This window comes from Diorhabda carinulata, chromosome 12 (assembly GCF_026250575.1).
Source record: "Diorhabda carinulata isolate Delta chromosome 12, icDioCari1.1, whole genome shotgun sequence".
Classification (NCBI taxonomy): Eukaryota; Metazoa; Arthropoda; class Insecta; order Coleoptera; family Chrysomelidae; genus Diorhabda; species Diorhabda carinulata.
This window is the reverse complement of record NC_079471.1, coordinates 5,093,041-5,118,708: the sequence shown is the minus strand read 5'-3', so window position 1 is coordinate 5,118,708 and position 25,668 is coordinate 5,093,041. Positions and strand designations below refer to the sequence as shown.

Sequence of the window (25,668 nt, the reverse complement as noted above, 5' to 3'; positions counted from 1 at the left end):
ATATCTATAGCCTATATGTAGCCTTATATAGACTAGTCTTCTATGGTTGTGAATCCTGAGTGCTAACCAACGAAGTCAAGCAAAAAATAGGAACATGTGAAATAAAAAATAAAAAAAAAAATTAAATGGAAAAGAAACATCACCTCTACACCTATGGTTATCACTTCTTCACCTCTGGAGAAGAAAAAAGAATTGCGTTAGTCTTAACCCAAATATTGGTAACCCTCATCGGAAGTTCGAGTTATTAGTGGTGATTTGAATCTACTAAATTCATGGATTCTGTCTTTATAGAACGATAAGTACTTGAAATATTAATTAAAGACAGCAATGGAGAAGTATCCTTCAATAAGGATCTTCATTTTATATCAATATGGAAAGTTTTGAACACAATATGGATCATGAGCTATACTTATATATAAGTTTTTATATTTTAATAAGTTATATTTGGTTTTAATCTTCTAAGACGACTTGAGTTGATGGAATTAAGGACGTACCACGGGACCTTGACAACAATTCTGAGGGTTTTTTTCTATAACCTTTGGAGAATTTCAATGTAAAAGTTACTTGCATTACTCAGAGCTGAATCTTTAAGCTGCCCACACACAGTACTGCGGCGTCGTTCGACAGGAATTAACGACGAGATCGTACAATTTGGTTGAAACAATAACGAGGGCACACACGATACTGCGTCGCAGTATAATCTTTGCTTTCGGTCAGATCAAAATGATTTAATTTTATTAGCGTCTCTCGCTCTATGCTTAACCAAAGATAAAACTAAAAGAAACATAACCTAACCTAACCTAAAATTTTCATCCCACCGACACTGCTGCACTGCAGCAGTCAGCCTTTTCTGTCTGAAGTCAAATCGTACGATTTAGTTGGATGCAAGGCCACACACGATCCAATTGCATTTGATTTAGTTGGATACGACGCCGCAGTACCGTGAGTGACCAAGTTTAGGTCCTTATGGGTTTTAAAATTATATTAGTAGTTTATTTTCAATATTTACTTTGAATTCCGTTAGCAAAATGGTACGATACTAAACAGTGGTAGAAAATATAAATAAATTCTTTGAAGAAAAAACATCGATCCATGCCGAAGCTACGGGGGTAATAAGAAAGCGGCCATGCGCTGTAGGTAACTGCGAAGCTCTCGCACTACATACTCCGCCATTGTTGACATTCAGGCGTCAGTCGGCGTTGTGTTACAGTCATGTAAACATGCCGCCGTGTGTATGGTGTTTTGAATTGATAGAATGGTTACAGATAATCCCAGATTCACCATTACTGTCTTTGCCTACGGAATTTTCAGTTTCAAGGTCTGTTTTGTACTTTATCGCTATTGAATGGTAAGGCTACATTGAAGAGGATATTGAAAAGCTTATCCACAAATATGACAAATGTCACAATTCCTTTTAATATTATTGTTTTATATGAACTTGTCTTTTATTTATTCTCTATCGAAGGTTGAAAAAAAACGGCCCTCATAGATAGCAGCCAAGTCTTTGATAAGGGTTGGCTGAGTTCAAGCGTTGATAGAAAATAGATTAAGTGAAACCCATTTTCAAAAAAAAAAACATTTTGTTGGCTGGTGCTATATAAATATGTAAGTAAAAATAATATTATCAAGATCCGTTACAAATATGTACGCTAAAGAACAGTAATTAAACCTGTGTTTACTATAATAAAAGCCACGTGTATGAATTTTTTCTCACATTTATAACAAGACCTCGCGTTGCATTTCAACAGCGGACATATAGTTTGCGTCAAAGTATTATAAATAATTTTTGAAATAATTCAGTTGCCAGGAATTTTATTTTATTTTTCGCTAAGAATAAATCTAAATCTTAATGTGATGCGACTGGTTGTTACGCTGAAGGCGTTACTTTCGTATTCGGTAATTTATAACAGACGGTTAATTTTGAAACGCCGTGACTGAATTATATATAGAGTACAAGGATACTTATCTAAATACAGAAAAGAAAATTTTGTCAACATAAACTGGTAATAAACGAATTTTAATTCCTACGTCGTATTTTTAATATCATCTGTTTTTAAACTGTTAACAACTACTATTAAATATGAGTTTTTATTAGTTATTGAATATAAATAAATATAAGACGATGTAGTCTTCATCTCTAAATTTTACTTTTCCTTCCCAACGTTTTGTATTAAAGATACAATTTTAACTGAATCATTTTACTCTATTTCTAGAAAGTTTCACAGATTTTTTATCTCGATACAAATTATACCTCCGTTCATTAGTAAGAAAAGTATGCTAACAAGCCTCTATCAACAAATCTGATAAGTATTTCTACCCAGCTTACGAGGGTTAAGGGAAGATTTCCGATAGATAAATAAAAACAAATATTTATTATTGCATATGAGTTTATTTTTTTCTCGAAATATTCTCCATTAAGATCAATTTTTGCATGCGTTTGAACCAATTGTCGAAGCATTTTTTTCATTCTGATTGAGGTGATTCAGATGAGATGTAGAAAAACGTTGACTTCGCAATTTATTCAAGATATTCGGAAATAGAAAGAAATCATTGAATACCAAACAATGAATGTACAGAGGATGTTCCATCAATTCGATGTTTTGATTGTTCAAAAACGTTTACCATTCAGAATTGAGCGTTCCACGATGCTCTAATGGAACGGGGGCGATATGTCCAGTTATTCCGAGCAAACAGGCGACTAGTTGCTTCGAAATGCTTCGTACCTCAACAAGTTTTGTTGGATTTGGCCCATTTTGAAAAATCCATACGGTCGATTCTTGTTTAGTTTCTGGTTCATAGACATAGATCGATGACATCTGTTGAAGCACTGAGATTGAATTTTCTCAGCGTATCTTTGCACGAATCGACACGAGCTTTTTTTGAGCGATTTTCAAATTATGCAGCTAAATGTTCATGCAATATTAAATGTATACTAGTGGAACTAATATCCAAGTATGCTTCAATCTCATGGTTTGTTACATGACGATCTTGCGATATCAGTTTACGCACAGCATCTATATTTCCTGGCACAATAGAAGATTTATGACGATCTTTATGAAATTCATCCTGTAGCGAGGTCCGACCACTATTGAATTCGGTTTTTCATCACCCAAAGTCGACGCGAATTGATCTGCACACTACAGTTGGTTCAACTCACGTCGAATCTCATAGAAACTCATTGCACGAAAATTTGATTTAATTCCATTTTTTGACCAAGATGAATGTTTCAAGTTTCTGTAAACAACACAAACAGCACTCGTATGACAACGCGTTCATCATATCAGTTTGGCATATTCACATCAGTTTTGCCACATTTCAAAACTTAAGTAACAACTCTCGTATGTTGCCAAACTTTTCCAACCAAACATCCTTCATTTACCCATGTTGTATTTGAATAAATATATTTTTGTCATCTCTTCTTTTAATCTGTAATCTTACTTAAATATTGTCTCCTCTAACAAATAAAGCTTCGTCTACAATAATATCTATCAAAGTTTATCATCCGAAGTCAGTCTATTATTACAAATTTAATCATTATGCGTACTCCAATCACAAGACTAACCAAAAGGAAAAAAGGAAATGTCAATAATTGAAAAATGTGTAATACAGTGCTATACGTCAATTTCAAATTATCATCAATTTCATGATTTGTTTGTACCAATAATTTACAGTCTGCTGCATTGCACTCTCTACTGTTTTTTTGCTATTCTTGCTAAAATCAAATTCCCTGTCCCAATGTTGCAGATTTATCAACAAATCTCATCTGTTTTGAGTCTCTACTTCAGTATATGTCTTGTTTTCTTTTCAAACTATCACCGTAACGTGATAATTTTTTCTTCCATTGCGTTTTTGCTCCTTATTTTCAAATGCATTCCAAAAGTACAACTTTTTTCATATCATCGAAGTTGAAAGATAAAACTTTTTTCATCTCTTTCCTCCTCACATTTTAGTATCTTTAGAAACAGAATATGATAGAGATTTGGTGCTTCTAATATTCCTATGATTCATATTTTCTGATTTCACTACGAAACGGACTGGGTACATCTGTCCCTCGAAGGTGCCTACCAACACAAACCCTCACCATTCGGTGGTGGTGCAATATTTGGTCTATATATATATAGTTTGTATAGAGCAGAAGGTTTCATTTGATTTACTTTTCAAAAAAAATTTATTCCAGTGGTTTAAATATTTCAACAAATGACACTGTTATGCAAAAAGTTTTGTTTTGGTGCAAAGCGAAGTCAATTTACAGGTTCTGTCTTTCATTTAAAAGATGAAACCTTGATATTACTTGTCCTCTTCTTCCTCCCCACACATGGTTAAAATCCTTCGAACTAAAAACTGCCAACTACACAAAATTCTTCTGTGAGGTACTGAAAATTTTGCTAGTCTTTTCTGGAAAAGTATTTTACTAGCTTAACTCAATTCTTATCCTTTGTAACTTCTGTAATTTCGTTATCATTATAACATTCTTTATTCCGCAAATATAATATAATATTGGAAAGCAAAACGAGTAACTTAATTAATTTTTTTTAATTCTGTTCTTTTCTTAATTGTCTTGTTAACGTTCAAAAAGGTAAATGTTATGAGCTACTAATTAATTAAAAAACAATCAAGCAAATCGTTAGCTAAGACATTAATCGATTAATTGGATCTGAAAATGAAGCCAAACAAAAAATTCTTTGTAATATTCCGCTTGGCAAATCTATTTAATTAAAGTATGGATGCAGAAAATACAACAAACAACCCAACAAAATAAATCTCCCTGTGAAATTAGATGATTAAAAAGAATCAACGGTTGCTCGGTTCTTCTATTATCAAAGTTCAATTATATAGATACATGGTGGACCATTTCACCGCCGATTTTAAATAATACATCAAATTATTTGATATTTTACTTCTATTACTCTATTAATGATTAGAATATGCGAGTTGAGGCAATTGTAAACACAATGTGCCCAATATCGCTTCTAAAGTTTACCGTTAGCTTTAATTGCCTTTATCTCACTGTTACGAGTTTCCTTGGGGTGTATTGGATAGTGACTATAGAATGGTTGCGCTAAAAAATCCTGAGCAATGAAACATCAACCACTTAGAAATAATGGAATAGGTAAAAAGTACCAAAATCATTCTTGATCCTGAAGATATGAGTTTCCACAGCTTCCACAAACCAAATACCGAATCTAACGTGAGTTTATACGTACAATTACACTGTCTGGCGCGTATTTCATAACCAAGTTATCGCATACGGAGTCTTAAGGTAAATTAAAATTTACTGAATTGACCCTGGCAGAGAACCTCCTCTAGAAAAACAGAAAAACCTACTTTGGTAAAAAAGTTCACATTTAATACCTATTTACCGAAGTATGGGCTGGAATACAAGGAATTATTCCGTTGTGTCTGCTCAAAATGTTCTTGCATCTAACTTTAGAATGCATTCTACAATATATTGTTTAATTTAAGAATTTTACATCGTACTTATAGCAATTGACAAAACTCGATTTTTCTGCCATCCATATTTTAAATAGCCCAAGTGCTCAAGACGCCGAATTTTAACAGATCTCCTTGTTTGCCCGATATATTTTTCCGATATGATCATTACAGCTAATTTTGTAAATATCAATTTTCCAAATCTCAAGACCTCAAGACTCATGTTTCTTATTAAGTTCCGTTAAGTTCCTAAATCCAATTCTTTTCCATCTTGTACGTATAAAAATCGAGTATATGGAAACTAATCATTTTATGTTGAATTTAATGGAAATAATCAACCGAGATATATCTGAAATTAGCACTGTTTTTCCCAAATACATCAAAATGATAATTGCCTTTTCTCATAAGGATATTTTATAAATGGACATTTTGAATTTAATTCTGAGATAAAATTATCAAAAATATCATTCTCAAACTGGTGTCTCATCCTTAGAATTACAGACTTATCTTCTTATATTTATAAATAAATCAGATATCAATGGTGATAGGTTCATAGCTATTAATTCATATTCATTCGGTCTCTGAAGACGATAATTTGGTTGTCGAAACTCGCGTTAGTATAATTGTGCTGGTGTATGTACAAATATTACCAGTTGATTAATTTTTCACAGTTCAAAGAAATATTTTCCCTTCACCGCGTTTCGATACCAAAGTTATCGTCTTCAGATACCGAAGTTGAATTGACGGTCGATGGATGTTGATGAAGTGGTTATAAATAATAGTGTGAATATCATACGGTTCCAGTAATTCCAATTTTTAGGGGTTATCAATAATTTATATAGAAGTATATTTCTTAGTTGCGTTTGAATGATACTGTTTTGTTGAAGTCTTATAATTTTTTATTAATATCATAAACTATGGGTAATTATTGAATAATAATAGAATATAATACACTTATATATACATTTAATTGCTTATTCGTATAAATTAACTTTTATAAATAATTTATAAAATAATCGTTTATTTCTCCTTGCGCTATGAATTGGGGTTTCTCAAGATATTGTATACTTGGTGGACTCAACAAATTCCCAATGTCTGACGGGACCTATGCAATTTATTTTATCTCTGTTTCCGTAAATTGGATATATGCGAATAGGATGTTATCAAACAGCCAAGAAAAAACGTTCCCCACAGTTTCCTTCCTGAATATTTTTTGGTAATATAAATAACGATATCGAAAAAATTTTATTTATGAAATACAAGATGCTCGTCCCTAAATTACTAAAATTCAATTCTCATTATGTTGCGGTAGAAATATTGTAAAACATGCTACAATAAATATATTAATACGGGATTCTCAGAAAGTTTCTATACGAGGTCTGGCTATTAAATAATGAGACTGGTTACGAAAACTATATTTTATATTTCCATCCATCTGTCGAAATAGTTTTAAGAAGTTTTACCTCGATGAATTGACGTGGTGTAATTTAATAGTTGCCACCTAGTTTGCTTTAACTGTATTATTATCTTGGACTGTTCCAAGAAGAAAAACATTTGTTCAGTCGAGTATGATAGGATAGCTCTATTCATTACAGTAGTAGATAGCTCCAAAGATTATTTCCTATAGAAAAGCATGAGGTACTTTTGGTCCTCTCCGATAAACTTTCGGGTACAGTATTAAATATTTGGTCTTACAAACCATTACCGTCACGCTGTTGATTCTTTTTCCCAGAAACCAAACTGTTTATCAAAAATTTGTGGACGAATGACCAAGAAGTCGAAAAACCCCCATAACTCGAAAACGGATTAACATAGAATCCAGGACAGATCTCATTGGACTTGGACCATGAAGTTCAACTGTTGTCATTGATATTTTGAACAAGATCGACAAGATAAAAATTATACTGAACACACTGTTTACACAAATCAACACTCACAATTACACCGTTTAAGGCGCGTTTCGATAATCAAGTTATAGTCTTTGGCGACTGAAGGTTTCAATGGGGAAACCTCTCTATTGAACATTTTTCAACAATTTAATATCACTTATATTTATTAAAAGATTATGATTGGTAGCATGATCGGAAATAATCGATTTTTTCTCCGTCTATATTTTTTTAAATGAGCTTCGTGTTCTTTAAATCGGACATTAAAGAATTTCTTAGTCTGTCCAACATACCTTCTATATATACTACAGCATATTTCATAGATACCATACTTTTAGAAATCTAGTATTTTATCCTTAGAGTTATCCATCAATTGTTTTAATGTATGTATCAGAGCAGATTTTCTTATTTTTTATTTTGAATTTGGAAGAAAGTGGCTTCACATTAAGACTCCTTAAATCTATTACGGTTAATTAACTTATCTAAAGATCATTATAACTGTTGAGTAGAGCTACATTCTCTATAAAAATCCTTTCCTTATCTTTTACCTTCAGTCTCCGAAGACGATAACTTGGTTATCGAAACGCGCGTCTAATTGGGAGTGTTGGTGTAGTGGTGGCTTAAACAGTGTATTCAGTAGGAATGTTACCAACGGTTTCCAAAAATTCCGACTTAATTAAATTAAAAATTCCAAAAATTTTCGAAATAGGCTGTCGTTTTGTGGTGGCCACAAATTTTTTTAGTGTACATCCAAATTAAATAATGCTCACAATTAGAAATTTAAGGAAGTCTAAATGACTGGACGATTTTGTAAATAATAAAACTAAGGATTCGAGGTTGTACAAATTTGGGATGTAACAGGAGGCATTTTATTCCGGCAAAAGATACAAATTCCAAAAGAACGAATCCTGGAAGGGCCTTGTGTTACCAGTGTCTTATATTTTCTTTGTTTCGGCTTTCATTCACATCATTTAGTTATAGAAAAATTGTTAGGGAAATTACATCGGAATGAAGGTGATCGGTTGGTAGCACCGATTCATGTTTGACAGTTGACTTTGGAAATATTATTCAAATTTAAAAGTTTGCTTAAGTCAGAAAAAAATTTATCCTGTAAGCAGACGATTGAAAAACTTCAATTCACACCACCAGAATTTACTTCTTCACAGAATGATACATAATAATTCCAATATATTAAACCATCCATTCATTTTAAGGTTAGGTCGTTACAAAAAATTCCGTCACAGTCAGCTGTCAAAATGAAACAGGGGCACCAACCCACTACAAAAAATTACTCAAAATTGTTCAGAATTAGAGTGTATCCTTACAGGAAAATATGTGCGCAAATAACAAAAATAGAGAAATATATTTTCGATTTCGAATTAAAAAAAAAAACGACAGTTTATGAGGTTTTTTTCTTGGATTGAGCTTTCAAATTCGCGATAAAAGGATCCGAATATTTCGAGAAACTCTTTTTCATTAGTTTCTTTTCGGTTTAGTTCATCACTTGTATCTCTAGTTTCTAGTCCTGGCTTTTACACATTATTTGTTACAGTCAATGTAAACCATGTATTCCATACATTGATTTTGGTATGTAACTGAAATTTGAGAGTATTCACAATAAAAGTTTTTTGTTGGTGTTGGCCAAATTTATCATTTCCGAAGCTAAGAAGCTGCATGTGTGTAGCAGATACTTTCTTAGTATTTGTGAAGGCATGAGTTACCTTGTCGAACACGGATGACATGTCAATCACCACTTCGGTACCTTCTCCATTTTCTCTACAACCAAGCTGGAGGATTCATCTTTGTTGGATATGTCCTGTGTCCTGTGATATGTAACAAAATTGTTAATTAACATAAGAATTATTGTCATTTATTTTATTTTCGGCTTAGATGGTTTTTATAGTGTCTAAATCAAATTATCAAATAAAACTAGTCCATCCTGTATACCGACGGATCAATGGTATATCAATGCAGTTAATCCTACAACACGGCATTGTTAAAATACCGTCTACTGACATAATGAGCCACTCTTTGTACATTATATTTTATAGTCTTTCGCCATTTTTAGTCTTGTTCTGGATTCGAACAACGTAACTGTCTAATTAAGGGGCACAAAGCTCCTCTATATAATACAAGGTAATTGTTAACTATCTATAGAAAGATTTAATTATTAATTAAATCGGGAACGAAGCGAAGTTAATTAAACCCACTTGATCATTTATTGATGATTAATGAAAAAAAAAAAGCGCGCGCACCGATTCTGTTACAATATTGTTTGTTTCCATTTACATGGGATTAATTATTTTTTATAATTCAATCAAACTCCCAACGATTATTACATTGCATTTTCAATAATTCAATAACAAATTCCGTTATATGATATACTTAGAAACCATAAAGAGTTTTGATTAAAAGAAAACTGATGTTTCGAATGGAGTTATTGCCAATTCGATTGTATATGTGTTACAACAAAGTACGAGGCGCTTCAAAATATAACATTCTAATCAATATCGGCTATCGCAATCAGTATTTATCGGAGGATTCGGTGAAGCTATTTACAGTGTATCATTTCAATTGGAATTTTTAACAAACACGTTCAACGTAATAGCCCGAAGTGTTCAATTACATTCCCTTATAATTCTACTTTAAAAGTCTTTGAAACTGCAATAAAACTGAAAGCAGCAAAGTACATCGAATACACAATATTTATCTTCTACAAACGTTCACCGTCGTCTTCAAATTTAATTACTTTCGTAATGAAATACTATATCACATTCTATTGTAGGAGTAATGAAATATTTTGCATCTAAACAAAATGACTTATTATGCCCTCATTGGTTTCTATTATTTTAAATAGAAAGACAAATTTTATATACTATAAAACTCGTTGTTATATTTGATCGAATTATATAGCCTCACGTTCTGCACTAGGAGTTTTCAATGGAAGCCTCAATTAACTCAAACTGGTGAAAAGAAATGAAGGCAGTTTTTAAGAGTTAAAGTATGGTGCAAGTGAAAGCCTTCATTAAACTGCCCTTTGTCAGATATATGTTTGAATAGCAAAGAAAAGTTTTGAAATCCTTCTGACCCATTCTTAGTTCTGTGTACCTATACTAAGTAACTCAATGGACGATTTCCAATCACTGTCTATCTTATCACTATCACTGTCGATCTTACCACTGTCTTATTTTTATTCCCAATGCAATAACATGTCGGAGCTTCATATTTAAAAAAGTTTAATTTTAATATTTTAATATTCTGTAGTTTTGTACAATTTTGTGATAAGATCTTCACTTCAATATTCGAATTTTTACTGTTACATGTAGGTACTGATGATAACTGATTATAAATAGCTTTCCAATGATGTTTATCACTATAACTAAGACTGTGAAAGCCTTTCCAGTCCTAATTATTCTAGGTGAATCCTTTGCAGTCCATTTGATCGCCAAAGAGTAGGATTGGACATTCCTCTGGATGTCGCCGGCTTAAATACAAGCCTCCAATGACAAATTACATTCCCCCGTGTGGTGATAAGGTCTTGGTAGTTACAGAGGGTGTGTAGCTTTATAATACAGATAAGCCGCTGTACCTAGCTGAAGAAATTTGAGATTGTGTACAGTCATATGATTGGAGATGTGTTTTTCCCCTTTCCGCAGCTTCACAAGGTTTACTTCATTGCCTCTGAATTCTCTATGTCCAGAAATTCATAGCTGGTCTTTCGCCAGGTATTTTATTTAGTACCTTGTAGTATTCCACAATTAGGTTTGATCCATTGGTCACGCTTTGTATTGATATGCAGACAATGGTTACGAATTAGAACATGCAGATCCAAATTTCATTGGCAAAATCGTTATTGAAGATGAAAGTTGGGTCTACGGCTGTAACTTTAGGACAAACATTTAGAGTTATGAATAGAAAACGAGTAATTGATCTTACCCTAAAAAGAATCTCACTCATCTTTCTCTTCGTTTTCTGCCTTGAAATTTTTAAAAATAAATACACAAGTTTCGAAATGAATTTTTTCAATATAATTAGAGCTTTGAGTATTAAAGAACTATTCAATTTACAAATTTTGTGGAAACACTTTAAGTATTAAAAGATGATTCCTTATTTTTTGAAATGGTGCTTGAATTGTATAATTTTCTATCCAGCAAATTTAGCAATTTAAATTGGTAATAACGACAATAAACATCAACAAAGACTGCACTTTCATTGCCGCCTTTTAAGTCCTTACAAATTTTAAAATTAATTTGAAATAAACCCAAATAGCCCCATTTCCTTCTATTAACATTGTCGAGGAACTATGCCGTCGCCGGCAATCCCCCAGCTTTCTCCGGAGTTTCGGAAGAGCCGCCATAAAATCTCCCGCTTCGTGTCTCTGATATTCAAATTCGTTTAAAGTATTGTTCTAGGTTATAAATTTAATTCTGCAAGTATTAATTGCTCATGAAACCCACAGAATTACGTTCAACAGCCGCATCGATAGGCTTTGGGCCCAGATTATGTACTTTGCTCGTCGAGCTCTGTTACTCTCACTCTTCCGCTACATATTTAACTCGACTTTTGGGACAAAAAGGGTTTTTTTACTGACTATATTGTCCCGAGATGATCGAGTCACATGTATACAAGTACATTTCGAAAAGTTCAATCCAAAAGTTGATTGTTTAAGAAAATAATGTTAAATTAAAGTCGGTAGGTACTTTTAGGAATCAAATAATCTCAATGATGTTAAAATACGAGGGCCATTTCATGTTCAGGTTTTACGTCAGTGATTTGTGATTGCGAGGGTGTGGCATGAGTTAATATTTTTAGTCACAACTGTATGTATTAACATATTTTTTTCAATCTCTATAGTTGAAGTGACTTAAATTTCACTCGACGTTAAAGTTAATGTATTCGTTTCTTGTGTAAATAAATTTCGGTATTTTTCCACATCAAAGAACGTTTATCAAATTACAAAACCTTGATTTTGATTGTTTCCGACAAAAAACATTTTATTTTCACGGTTGACTAATGAAATTATCGCATAATGACCAAACAATTAATTAAAACATTACAATTGACTATCAACCGAACAAGTTGTAAGAAAAATTTTGCGGCTATTAATAGATTAATTTCAAGCTTGCATAATAAAATTGTTAATTATTTCACGAATTAGGCTAGTTGTTCAGGAAATGAAATATTTTTTCATTTCATAATTAGTGACCTCAAATTTCTTTTTTGATAAACGTAATGCTGCTGTAAGGTCGTTCAACCAATTAAATGATTATTTGTAAATTGTACTAATTGTTATAACTTTATTTAGTTTGTGAAACTACAAATAAATCTTATATTGTAACTAATGCGTAATTTACAATTATCAAATATAGAAATTTCGATGATTGACAAATAAAATGACAAAAGCTTCACTGACGGGCACATTTTAGCATCCGAAGTTTGCAGCAAAAAATCGAACGTTTGTGATTGACTGTCACTACTTAACCTTTTCATAGGGCGTTTTGTCGACTTCAATTCAGCTTGTGTTGCTTGTTGTAGCCGCTCCCGTCGACTGACTAAACCCAGACTTCTTTTCACACATAGCGATTACCCGACGACTAATGTGCTTCTTTTACTCAATTAATAACATGGTTAGTTTTATTACCGAAATTTAGAACTAACACGTTATTCGTGATTATTTATTCTAACTATAATATAATTGAAAAATATTTCGCAATTATTCTCATGAGATTTCCAGATATTCCTGAAAACACTCTTCAACTTACTCCATTTAAAAAAAAAACAAGCAAAAGTCTCGCAGCCTTTTTCCATAGACAGCTTCACAACAGCAAAGTACGAACGCTTCGTGCAGAAGAAAGCGAAGCTCTCGCACTAGACACTCCGCTATTGTTGACATTCAGGCGTCAGTCGGCGTTGTGCTACAGCCACGTAAATATTTACGCCATTATTGATGCTGATGCTGATATTTCCCTAATGGTATCTCCGGGAATCTTTACCATATTTCGCAGATGATAATTCACGAATTCCAGACATTGTTTACAACTCTCATTTACTGAATGTTAGTGCTTTCTTGATCCAGTTTATCCAATATCCAATATCTTCATCTTTTGATCACAAAATGGCTCTGGTCCAATGAAGAAGAGTGCTACAAGGATCACCGATGGCTTCGACAAATATTAGAGCCGAGTAAAGCTACAGAGTACTTAGATCTACATATGAACCCGGACTTATAGTTGTAAGTAAAAGCAGGAAAGCGTCGCGAACTCAAAACTGCACTGGTTGCTGCTTGCTAACAAAAACCACCACGAGAGGGACTGATTCAACTAGCATCGGTGTCAATAGTTACCATAAAACACCACGGTCGGACAGGCAAAAGAGATTTAAATATGGGAAAGTTTCCATTATTAAATATTTTAAAAAAAGGAACGTACCATGTTTCAAACTACGTTTAATTCATACGGATCAGAATTTTAGGTGTGTGTGACAAAATGATTAAATAATAAATGCAAGATAAAGGAATTACATATCTAAATAACACAGTTGTTAGTACCCAAAGTTTTCTTCGTATTTGTCTTCAGTTCTTGAAGCAACAGAAGTAACGTTCATAGGGTTGTCACCTTTTTTTCTGCAATTAAAGTACATTGGTTGTTATAGGTGAAATAAAAGTAAATGGTATCAAATAAAATACGTTGATTTTTATTTATTATAATGTTTATACAACATTTTTTGTTGGTTTTTTCAATTAGTATTAAATTAGTGTCTCAACCAAATAACTTATATCAAATTCACTGTTTCTTTTTAGTCTCGCCATTTGCTATTCATCACAGAAAAGACTTTTTGTGAATGAAGACGTGGCAGGAATAAGCAGTAGAAGTGAAATCGCTTTATACAAGTTTAAAAAATTATCATCGCTTTTATTAAATACTTGCTGCAATTCTTGTGAAGTTGGTAGTTGTGCAAACCACTTAAAAGTACATCTCTAACTATAAAGTTGGTTCGATGAAGCGATTTCTCCATGAAGGTTTAAAATAAAATATTTTTTTGTACATTATTCTAACAAAGTATAGAGTACAATTATAGTGTACAATACTTTATATTAAAGTACGGGTGGGGTGCTGCTTTTATCTTTATTTCATCGTCAACATATGTAACTACAAAAATTCGACGAGACATGGAAATATTGGTCGCAGGGGTAAGTTGCGACGATCAATCACAAAAGCTCAACTGCTCGACTCCAAAAAAAAAAAGAAATTGAAACCTTTATTATATTTTTCTAATTGGCACTGTATATTACGTTATACCATTATATTTATTTTGATCCAAAATTAAGTTTTTTTCTCTTTCTCTTTCAGTTGAACCGTAGTAGCCGGGCGATACAGGGACGTGCAATATTTTTTCGAAAAAAGAAGCGTTCCCTTGACTTTCCAATCTTTGGTTCAGACACTATCCCAATCATGCGTTCTGTTTTTTTCGAATAAATTTTTCGAAAATTGAGCTCAAAGTGTTCTGGATGCGAATTAAGAAGACAACATGTTCGATGACATGAGTACCATCTGGGTAAATATTTAAGACAATCAGATCGACAACGATTTTGGCAAAATTTCAAATAGAAATCGTTAATTTCACATTTGAAGGTTTTCAATATAATATGACCCCCTTAACTTTGCTACAAATAGCAAAAAATATATATATTTTATACCAGATTGTACGAAATCAACTAATCATGTATAGAGAGTGCGGAAAATCTCATGTTTTTTACCATTTTTTACAGATTACTCTATATGTCTAATCTGAAAAAGTATTGTCTTTATAAATGAAAATATGAGTACAATATTTTATCATATTCACATTAAATTAGCGTTTACAATAACCATTAAATTCACAATTGTTGGCTATGCATTGGGTAAACCATAACCAATTCAAAGATTAAATTCGCCACTAAAATTTTGTTTAAATTTAAAACCGTTATGCCGAATTTTTTGCTCCAATTCTTCACCACAATTTAGATGCTTTAAAAGCTGAGCCTTTTGCAATATATTTTGGAAATGTTTCTCGTTTTAATATGTAATTGAAAATATAAGATGAAAAATGTCACTAGCCTTTCTCAATTTGTTTTGTTGAATACAATTACTCTGTAAAATAAAGATTAGTTCATGGCAGGGTCTTCCTCCAGATTTTTGCGAAATATATCGACAGAATTGAGCGGTCTTTTGCGATAAGATGTGTTGTATGTATATTCTTTCTCAATACTCTAGTTGAACTTATTTAAATTTCGTGTGAGACTTTCTTTTACCCATTTCGAGGAGTTTCTACTATGGTACCAGTTACATGAGTTTTTTTTACAAGCAAAAACTCTGCTAGTCTCAGAGACTTATCTATTTCTAGACCTTGATCTAACAGTTGCTTTAACAGATAAACCACGATTCTTTCAGACAGTGACAGATGTTCTGATCCGTGAAAATTCTCAACATTATACAGTCCCTGGCCAAATTATTAGACGCACTGCAAGATTAATATTATTATATTAATTACCGAGTGATATTGTACCGTTTTATTGTTTTAAATTACATTGTTTTTTATTTTTATATTATCTAATGAATGACCTATTAATTTAACAAAAACAAAACAACATTAATTTAGAAAATCAAATGTTTATTAAATATTACAGAAAAGTAAACATAATGTAAGTCAAAGTCAATCCTTAGCTACTTCTCTTTTCATTAGCTTCCACACATTTTCAATCGGATTCATATCGGGTCTATTACCCGGCCAATCCAATAGAGGGATATTTTCTTCTGCCAAAAAAGCTTTGACAGATCGAGCAGTGAGGCAGGGAGCTCCATCTTGCATGAAAGTGAATGGTTTTCCATTTGGAATCCATTCTCTGAACTGCATTAATCAAGTGATTTAAAAAATACAGTGCGTCTAATAATTTGGCCAGGGACTGTATACGTCCTTTCCAAAATAAGTGGCAAAATTATATGTGTATCCCCGCAAATCAGGGCTAGGACAAAGGCAAAACATTTTAATTCCAAAGCGTGCTCGTTTTGATTTAAGAACTTGTTTAAAATGTAGTCGTCCTTTGTATAATACCAAACACTCGTCTATTGCTAAAGTTTCCCCAGGATCAACAAGGTTCATACAATTTTCTTTGACCCAAGCAAAAAACATAACCAAACGGGTCATGGGTTTCCCTGGTATGAAAGCTTGAGGATTGCTAAATCTTAAAAATTTTAGAATAGCGAAAAACCTGTTTCTACTCATTATTTGGGAGTCAAATAAATTTGGACCAGAAAACAAAAAGGTTTTGTTCCAATAGACCCATATATAAATTCAACGAAAGAAAAGTATACATCTCCGGAACTGTGACATCCTTCCAAATTATACCGTAGACTTTTTGAGTACCAATCTCTATGAGGTACCTTCCTGCACGTTCATTCGTCCAATTACATATATGCTGAATTATATTTCTAGACAGAAATGCCTCCAAATAATTTACCGGATCTTTCATGTTCTCTAATTCGATTGCGGGGTGAACACCTTCATAATCACCAGAAAAAGGCACTGTTGTTGTAGCTCTTTTATCCTAAAACAATAATAGATAAAAGATAAAATAAAAAAATAAACATAGAAAAGATCAACATACCGAAAATGGATCTGCTACAACAGTAAAATTTCCTATGATTGTAGATACATGATCTTCGTCTTCTGAAATACTCGATAAACTGTCGTCGCTTTCGCTATCCGTATCAGGACCATTAGGTAAATATTCGGATCCCGAATCCTCAAATGGTTCAACATCGCTCACGTCGGACATCCCTTCACGTAAAACGCACAAAAAACTAATACTGCTGCACTGCACCGTTGCAAATAACATTTTACACTGCAGACCGCGAAAAATATGGATGCGGTATCTCATTCGAGGGTATATTATTATTCCAACGTTTATTTTAAATATATCATTTGTTGCCACAAGTGGCAATCTGGGATATAGATCAATTTGAGCTTGTTGCTACATGTGGCAACATGAGCTTGAAGGGGTAAGGAATAAGAAACGGTGTAGAAAACTTCTTTATTTGAAGGATAAATCATGATCTTCTACCATCATACTACTCCTCATCGTTCGTATTCATACAATTAATGATTTTTAAAACAAAACAAACGAAAGATATTACGTTGAAATGCCCACGGATCGTCCATTACATTCCAAATATTATCAAGTTTTTGTGAACAAACATTGGAGTGTCTATAAGTATAAAGAAGGTATAAGAAGTATTCCTTTCAATTTTCATCTAATTAATTAACAATGTACATCTTCCAAACCATAACCCGTTTTCTCTCATTTTATAAATGCTTTTGATTATGTACGCCATATCATACTACACGTATTAACTGTTTTAAAACTTATTTGGAACCTAATTTCGAATCTTACTATCACAATTCTGTGAAAAAAAAATACTCAAGAATTGTTGTTTTGGTTGGAGCGTTTGCTTGTATTTATTTGTTAAAAAATGTACACAGATTTAGCAGTAGATCGTTTCTGATATAACAAATTTAATCACCTTCATCATATCTTCTCAAAACTATTTGATTCGTTATTATAACGCCCTTAATATGATTCAAATTACCAGTTCTGCCAGTTTTGTTATACTACATGAGTTTTGGACAACATTTTTCATTGTGTGCTAACAAACTTATTGTTATTTTGGCAGACATTCATAAGAAGTGGCGTTTGTACAATCACAACGAAAAAGTCGAAATCAAATTATTCTGATTGTCTTAAAGTTTCACTAAAATTGTATAAATATGTGAAAAGTTAGTTGAAATTAAGGATTGTAAAAAGTAATTGTTCGATACGAGTTGTGAATTAAGGGAAGGAAAACTTCCGATCGCAAGTTTCATTTGGTATGTTGTTGTTATTTTTGTAAATAATAAAGTATTGTTAATTATGAAATTATCGTTTCCTTCCATGTCCATTTCCTCAATACTATTAAATTTGCATTAAAATAAATAGTACATAGGACGTAAAAACAAAAAATACTATCAATGATTTTATTAGAAACAAAATGAAATTAATAATATCAAAGATTGATCTATAATTGGAAGGTTTCTTCCAAAATGGCTTTCATCTGATTTGTCGCGGTCTCCTCAATATCAGAATTTGTGTCAAAAGGTTCTCCTGTTAGCACATTTTTAATTTTTGAAAAATTAAGAAGTCGCATTTAGTAAGTGAGGTTAATATGGTAAAAAACTCGCCAATCAAAACAGACTCGAAATACCTCCCACTGTCAGGTTGGAAAAAAAGCTATTGATCCACTTTTAGATCTATTTCATCGCTCAAAGTTTCCCAAAACGTGGGCAGAGGAAAGCGGTAGGCGACTGCGAGGCTCTCGCTCTACACACTCCGCTATTGTTGACATTCAGGCGTCAGTCGGCGTTGTGCTACAGCCACGTAAATACGTCCGCCAGTATTGATGCTCCAGCCAAGTGTGAATTGCATAGTGTGATTCGGTGATAATGTCGAAAAGTAACCATAATTGTACCAATCTTTTAGTAATAAAATTATTATTTTATATGAACTTGTCTATAATTGAGTTGGAAAAATTAAAATATACAACTGTCAGATAGATATATTATGTTATATTTTCAAAAATTTTTACAAATACAACGATAACATAAAAAACCCAGATTCATCCATCTTTGGAATATTGCTCGCAATATTAAAGCTCGGCTCCAAAACGTACCCTGAGGATGCTCAACTCAATATGGAAAAGAGCAGTTCGACTTATAGGCGATCCAGAGTTGACCATTAAGGTGGACAGCCTAGATCATAGAAGAAAGGTCGCTGACCTGACTATGCTTTACCGATACTACTATTACAAATGCTATTTTGTATGACATAATCTCGCCTAGAGCAGTATTTGCAATACCTACTCGACAGGTAGCTGCCCAGAACTTTAATTTAACGCGGCTCATGTCTTTGGAGAAGTGTGATCCTGTGGAATCAGCTACCAAGGCACATGTTTTACGAGCACTACAACCTACAGAAGTTCAAGATAAATATCCGCTCGGCAAGCACCACTCGAGTTGTACAAGGGATTACCCTCTTGAGTTTACTTTTTACTTATAAAAATAGGGTGTATAGGAATTCTTACAATTTAAGAAAGTGCCTTTGCTGCCGAAACGTATATAAAATTCGATAAGACCCAAAAGTAGTAAGTTTATGGGAGGTCATTATCCACAGCCGATCTGTTACTTCATAATACCTGAAATTTTCCTTATGGTTTTAAAAGAACTTCGATTTCCATGAAATTTATTTTATTTCAATAAAGGGTATATTTGGTTTAGATTTTTTTGAATAAAAACCCCATAAGACATAGAGTACGACGAGTAAGTTGTAGTGGAACAATTAATATCACAATCAGTTTCCTGGAACTGTTTTCGTGATAGTGACAATAAAGTTGGCAAGTTTTGGTATCCATTCATTCCATAAGAGTACGGAGAATTAAGTCTTCTTGAAAGAAACCAAATCCGCCTATAAGCTATTCATTCTTTTTACTTTTTCTTTCATCTTCTCCGTGTGAACAATTTTTTTTTGTTATTTTAGCCGAAATAAAAAAAGTTTGTACGTAATTTGTCGCCTTAAGCTACAGCCTCCTTAGCCTGCTGGTAAATCCCCCCTTGACTTTGGTACACCATTGTCTTTTCGTATAGAATTATTCACAATTTTCTTTCAGGAATAGTCAAATATGAAGACACTATCGAATTTTTCATAGCTCATAGTCGTTAGGACCAGGTATAATGACAGAGTCTATTCTATTGTACCTCATATCAACTGAAGGCTAGTCACTTTCTTAGATTGTGAAAAATTCTATACCGATCTAGTGGAAACTATTATCCCTTTTCGGATATTTACCTGCCTGTCTGTACTCACGTACCTGTGGTAGTCTTTGGCCGAATTAACCAATGAGTTTCAAACAACTTTTGTTAAACCGTAGGTCAGGTAATTAATTTGGCTGAATTTGCATCTCCCACTCTTTCAAGCTCTCGAATTGTTACTTGCCTATTTGAATAAACACGTTTTTAAATGTTTTTCATTACGTCCCCACCGTTCCTTGTCTTCAACTGACTCATTTCCAGATTTAAATCTGTCATAACACTCGTAAACAGTCTTTAAAGTTGATATATCGGATTGACAATTCACTTCTTAATCACACCTCGTATTATTATAATCATATATGTTAAAATTACTATAAATCTGAAAGTGAGACATGGTATATATGAAGTGCTTATATAGAAGAAACTTGGTTAGCTGAATATATAGACCTGGCTTGAAAAATAAATAACAAGTACAATTTGAATTGATCCAAAAATTATAAGTTTGATTTGCCTATGAATTACCTCTAAGCTCTAGTAATCAAAGTAGTCCAAAATTAGGCAAACTTATACAGAAATCACCATATAATAGAAGCATATTTTAATATCTAAATTTAATGCTTCAGTCTTCAAAAACTGTCAGAAAAACCATCGTTATAAACTATTATCTTTTTGACGAATCCGCATTTACACGACTGATTTTTAATTATTAAAAAACCATATTACGATGTGAAACATTACTTGATGGTGGATATAAAATATCGTTGGAAAAGCAATACACTTTACTTGATGGAAAATGAAAATTCAAAACGCATTAAGGAAATTGGCAGAGCTTTTATATTAATGTTAATTGTGCACTTCCATCTTAGAATCACTGTTGTTGGAATAAATGTACCTGTCCGATTCTCTTACCACCAAAAGGGCATTAAATATTTATCACGTTAATTGAATTGATCGGAGACTTCTTTGGATTAGAGAAAAGGAGCATTCTCTAAATTGATGTTTAAATTATATTAACATCTGAATTATTCATTAGCGAAATGTTTCAGTTGCACAACGGCCAATTTCTGAATTAAAACGAGCTCCTTTAGACTGTTACTGTTTCATTTTTTACAAAATGTATTTGTTGTGAACAGTCTGTGCCTCTAATTTATTCCGACTCTTCTTTTAAATGGTTTGATTTTCTTGAACTTCTTTTACTTAGGATATTTTTTTATCACAAAATTCGCATCAACCATATACTGGTAATTAGGTAGACACTTGAATGCTGAATTTAATTTACAGGTATTTGTTAAATTAACTTTATTTGTGTGAGGTTAGTTATATTGCATTTTGGTCCTATCATTGCACATACTGTTCTGAGGGATAGACCTGATCATTATTTTTCTGCGTTACAAGATCCAGTTGCCACAATTGCAGTTGCCACATTTAGGTTTAGGTTTAGCATCTAGACGGAACTGTATCTCTACAATTTTTCGGTAGCACTGATCATGGTTTCACGGAGTCTCTCACTTCTCGAAGCTTGTTTGTGGACGTTCATCATTCATTTTCTCTCAGTAGTTAGAAATTTCACGCAATATCACTATTTGCAGTTTCCTTAGGGACCAGATCTGCCTCTTCGTTTCCTTTTCTTCAAGTATGTAAGGGGATCCAACAAGATGCAATTTTTTGGTTCTTATCTGGTATATATTGCAGCTTCTGCTTAATTTTGATTCCCAAGAAATTTATGGTGTGAATTTTTTGAAGATTTTGGATATAACCAAAGGAATCTAAGAGATTGAAGTGATTGTTGCATCTGACGAAACAGCAGAGGAAGTAGATGAAGAATATATATATTGAGATTTGGATGCGTCTTTGTAAATATGTACAAAGTTTTTGTATTTACTTAGTATGTCACTAAAGTGTCCGTTGATTAGCGTATGGTTGATACGATGATGAATTTGATGCTTTTTATTGTCCATTGTGGAATCTGAGAATGGTCTAAAATTGCATTCCTTTTCTCAACGTGTACAAGGTTCGATTACTAGTAAAGTTCTTGAACGCATAAAACGTAGCGCCAATCGTCAGCTCTGTTATGGGCGAAACATCATTAGTTAACAGATGTTACGTAATTTGTGGAGGTAGTTTTCGAAATTCCTCAAAGTCCTCATCAATGATGATCTTATTTAGCTGGCGCGGCTGCGCGTGTTGAAGAACTGTTGCTTCACGATTACGGATATGAGCAACCATTTTCTGCTGAAGATGTCTGTCACTGGATGGTTCTATTCACAGGCGGTAGTGGTATATGCAAGTTGATCTCACGATACAAGTGTCTCAATTCTGTTTGAAAAATATCTGAAACATTGCCGTACTTGTTGTCAATAAATATGTGGCTCAAAGTGTCAGTTCTGTTTTTCTAATATAATAAAATTAATCTTCTGGATGCATCTCGTATTATCGGTTATAAAGATGAACTTTGTGCTGAATCATGGTTACATATCCAACAGGTTAAATAGACCGAAACTGTCTTGCAAATTTCAATTTTCAATGACTTGTGAATGTTAGTTATAAATAAAAATTTCATGTTATATCTGAAGATAATTAAGAAATTAACTAACTTAAAACTATTTCAATTACGACAAAACAACTAATAGGAAGTTATAATTATTATTAAGGAAGATTTTCAAACATCTAATAATTGTCCAACTCTGTTTGTAAGAAGTTTCAAACCACGCTTTATAATGGGCGTAAAGTTTGATATAGGGAAGCAATATTCTGGGATTACTTTGCTTGATGAGAAATGAAAATCCAAAATGCATTAAGGAAATTGGCGGGGCTTTTATATTAATGTTAATTTTTGATGGAATCCATTTTCATTTGCTCAAATTGAAATAAATCAACCAACTTTTGTGATATTAACGCTATTTCCAAAATTGAAAAATTGTTTTTTTGGAATTTCTTACCTTTTATATCAACAACTGAAACAGTTATTTTCATTTTGTTTTTTTAAACAATGTGGAGTATCTAATTCTCATATTATAAAACTTCTCTTGAATAAATGATTTCCACTACATCCTATTCCAATAAAAAGCATTAAGTGTAAAAATTTTACTTCGTTCTTTATCAAACTTGATCATCAACTACGTGAGGATCAAAACAAAAAAATATTTACTAATCGCAATTCAAATTTAAGTATACAAAAAAACGAATTATCAATTTAAACCATTCGCATACATGTTGAAACTGCTCAAGTTTTTTAAAACCTCTCCTTATTTTTATACACAAGGTGTACCAGTATTACAACAAACTGCGGTATATAGGTCATTTTAAAAGTTATCAATAACTGTTATTAAGAAAAATAAATCAAATGAAGTTATTCGAACTACACAATGTGTTGCATAGCTCTGATTATCTCCTTTATATTCTCTCTAATAACCAGGGAGTTTTCATAAACATCATTTTCTATAAAGACCCATCAAAACCCAGCTAACCAATCAGTTGGGTCTCCTCTTCCGTCTATGTCTTTTCGAATACAGTATAGATATGATCTCGTATAAACGCAGTATTATCAAGAGGCGTCATCGTTCAAATTTTAAATGGAACTAATGAAACTGGCAGGTGATTTTGAAGAAAATTTTAACAAACCGCTTCAGGTACTCTTTCATCAAAGATGGTCCTATCGTCTGATCATCTATCATTCCACCCCAAGGATTCAATGACCATTTCTATTGGGTATTGCAGATTGAGACACATCAATGTTTATAAAAACTTTACTCATTTGCAAAAAGCACCAAATCATACAAATTTATCTGGCGATCAAATTTGATATATTCACGAAATCTTACAAAGTCACGTTGAAGTAACTCTTCATGTATTTGGATATAATAGAGATGCATTTTATGGTTTTAAGGATTTTTTGAACTGTTTGTGATACTTAATAGTACTTGGAAATCTTCTGGTCTGGAAATCTTGGACAAAACTTTTTTGTTATTTTCACCCTGTACTCACATTGCACAATGGTGCTAGAGCGGGACGAATCGATTCTTGAAAGGGCTGATTTCGATAATCTACTTTGTGATTCTGACACTATTTGAGCTACAGGATCTAGGGACAACCGAATTTTTTCCCTATTTTAAAGGTATTCCCAATAATTTAGGCCCACTGTCAGAATAATGTAACTTTGACCTAATTACACACTACTCTAAATGTGTGATATATGATTGTAAAAAAAGGGAGAAAGAAATTTTTCCCTCCTCTACGTTGGTCAACTACTCTTTGATAAGTCACACAGAGCAACAAAAAATTAGAGCGCTTTATAACTTTATAAATTACGAATTTTGAATAACCATTGAGAACAAAAATGAGGAAGATCACTTTTCAAATTAGACGTGTTAAAGTAAACATATGAGAACAAAAATCATCTGCTTTTATCTCCCTATACGATCATAAGAAGGCAAAGAAAAAAAATGTCAGAGTACGGCTTTGTTTGTTGCTCTATCTTGGTCACCCAATTGGCTTGCATAGTACACTTCTAGTGAAAATCATAAATAGAAATGCAATGATCTAAAAAAATTCCAGCTCTTCTCAGAAGAAACAGACATTGCTATTGAGAAAAATCCATGGTACTACGTGCCATCCACGGTGCATAACATTTTGTTTTATGGTACTGGAACCGCGAGGAAATCGATTCTCCTAGCCGGAATATTGTCGAAATAGTCACAAGAAAGTAGGAATAAAGATAACACAATTTTCAAAACCAGAATGTTGTGGAAAATGTTTCGCATATCTACCGACGAAGACGTGTGCCACAAGCTAGTGAAGACTTCGGATCTTTTTATTACGAACATTAAACCCCAACCAATGAAAAACTATCCGTAAATCAGTGATGTAACTAAGAAACTGTTAATATAATTTCCTTGAATTCGAAATCGTGAGTTTTTTTCAAATTTACTAACATTTGATTTTGAATCTTTAGTTTTATCACAGACAAAAGTCTCCGGTTTTGAAGCTTCATTGAATTTTTGAATGTAAGCATTATTTAATTCATATATACACTCCAAATACTTGTTGCAACAACCTATAACGAAAATTTCAGAAATTTTTATCTTGCCTGTAGTCTTTCAATTCCTTATCAGTTTTTAAATTTCAATAAAAATAGTTTAACTTGAACTATTTTTTTGCTCCGAGTCGAATGAGGTTTCTGTATTAAGCCGTTATCGAAATATTGAATATTTTCCGTTATTTGACCATTCGACCCCACTGTGCATCTTTTTTATCATTAAACTGAAGTTTAAATTACCCCCGGATCGCCGGTAACGTTTAAATCGTAGTTGGTCATCTATAAAACGTGAAAAAGTCAATATCCGTAGTTTAAACTGCCGTTTGAAGTTTAAACTTCACATGGGGGATAAAATTATCATTAAATTACTTTGTAATTATTTGGGAATTTTATTATATTCTCTTTTATATCAAAAATCGATAAACCTGGAATTTTCAATAT

The 25,668-nt window shown here is 32.7% G+C and overlaps 1 protein-coding gene across 2 annotated transcripts in view; it reads left to right on the top strand.

Annotated features, from left to right (window-relative positions):
- The window catches only part of LOC130899996 (LIM domain transcription factor LMO4-B-like), a 176,120-nt gene that overhangs the window by 103,544 nt on the left and 46,908 nt on the right, over positions 1 to 25,668 (top strand). The window contains exon 6 of one of the 2 annotated variants that reach the window (XM_057810277.1): positions 14,666 to 18,267. The exons of the other annotated variant lie outside the window; for it this stretch is intronic. The gene's annotated coding sequence lies outside the window, so the exon portion shown is untranslated. Of the gene's footprint in view, positions 1 to 14,665; positions 18,268 to 25,668 lie in introns of those variants that run through there. 2 annotated transcript variants of the gene reach the window in all.